The sequence below is a fragment of the Stegastes partitus genome, unplaced genomic scaffold, assembly GCF_000690725.1.
Source record: "Stegastes partitus isolate 25-593 unplaced genomic scaffold, Stegastes_partitus-1.0.2 Scaffold564, whole genome shotgun sequence".
Taxonomy (NCBI): Eukaryota; Metazoa; Chordata; class Actinopteri; family Pomacentridae; genus Stegastes; species Stegastes partitus.
Window position 1 is genome coordinate 58,366 of NW_007578295.1, and position 1,624 is coordinate 59,989.

Sequence of the window (1,624 nt, forward strand, 5' to 3'; positions counted from 1 at the left end):
TTCCACCCTTCACCTCCCACTGGTTCCACCCTTCACCTCTCACTGGTTCCACACTCCTTTAAACATCATCAAATCTGGCTCCAAAGAATTCCGGGCTGATAGCAATTATTGGAAATTTACACAAAGCTTTTTATTGAAAGTGATTTACAAGTTACCTCTTTCTTAAAAAAAACAAAACACCAGTCGTAGTGCGTGACAAAGCTACTGGGAGCAATGGCAAGTTCTCACAGACAGACAGTCTACACTGTAGACAGGAAGTGAACCTCTAGTCTGGTGTTAGTGGAGGTATGTGCGACCTGCCTGCGTCAAAGCCACTGGGGATATTTACATAAAATACATTGTCAGTCCAGTGGGAAGAAAAAAGTCAATTTAAAAGAAATCTCAATTCAGTCCTGGGTTGTGGTCTCAGGTCCCCAACGAGGGTGCCCCAAATCCAGAGCCAGTCTACAGAACAGATTGTTTTATCCTTCCAGTTGATGAAGCATCCCCATGCAAAGCAATGTCAAATAATTAAAAATATAAAATAAGTTATTACACCCCTTTGAAGTCTGTGTTTGGACACCTTTGGCCACAGCTACGGTTCAGCACTGAGCCCTGGGTTGGTCTCATCTGGATGCTGCAGTTTTACCTCATTCTTCCTTGAAAACTGCTCAAGCTCGGTCAGGTTGCACGGGAATCCACAGTGAATAGGCCCTTTCAAGTCCAGCGACAAATTCTCAGCTGGCTTGAGGTCTGGGCTCAGACTCAGAGACTCCCCAACATTCAGCGTGTTGCTAAGTGTGGCTCCAGTCAGCCATGAACCCGACAGAAAACGTTCAACGCTCTACATAGTTCAGTCCTCAGCAGTTCTTTCCTGACGTAACATGTTTTTGGAAACAAATCTAGGACTTCTTTAAGTACTGAGACACGTAGAAACGGAGGCTACTGGACACTGAAACCGTTTGAAACAAAGGAACATCACTGGTGGGACTGTAGATGGTTGAACTCTGGTGCTGGTGTCAGCTGGCCAATGCAAACACAGCTTTAGTCTGAACGTCTCTTATATCTCTCATGTGTCCTGGTTGGAGTCACAGTGGATAAAGGACACCTGTCACCTCTGTGTGGACCGTACACGTTAGTATTCAGGTGTGACAGGAAATGCTGCCCCTGGTGGTGACATGAGGTGTTTGTGCTTCAACACATTAAGAAGAAGGAGCACTAAAGATGAGAGCATGTGTGAAAATACCGGTTTGACAATCATCTGAAACACCAGATGAACCTCTTCCTGCCATCTGTACATCCGGTGACGTGCAGCGCTACACGTAGCCTCATGACATCTGCTCACGTCATTAAACATGACGTTTACAAAGTGAGCATCATTTCTGTCACAGGACGCGCTGCAACCAGTCTGTGTTTCAGGGCTATTAGCAGCTATTGCTAACGCCGTAAACTAAGATGGCGACCACAGTAAACATCAGCACGCTGGCTCCATAACGCTCCCAGCAGCTGGTTACCGGTAGACAGAGATGGAAGCTAACTGGAGATAGAACAGGAATGAATAGCTGAATGACATGTGCTGGTCCGGTCCGGATCAGTAAGCTGTCATGTCAGCTGTTCTTCATGTAAGGAGAGGCTTTGAAAATTC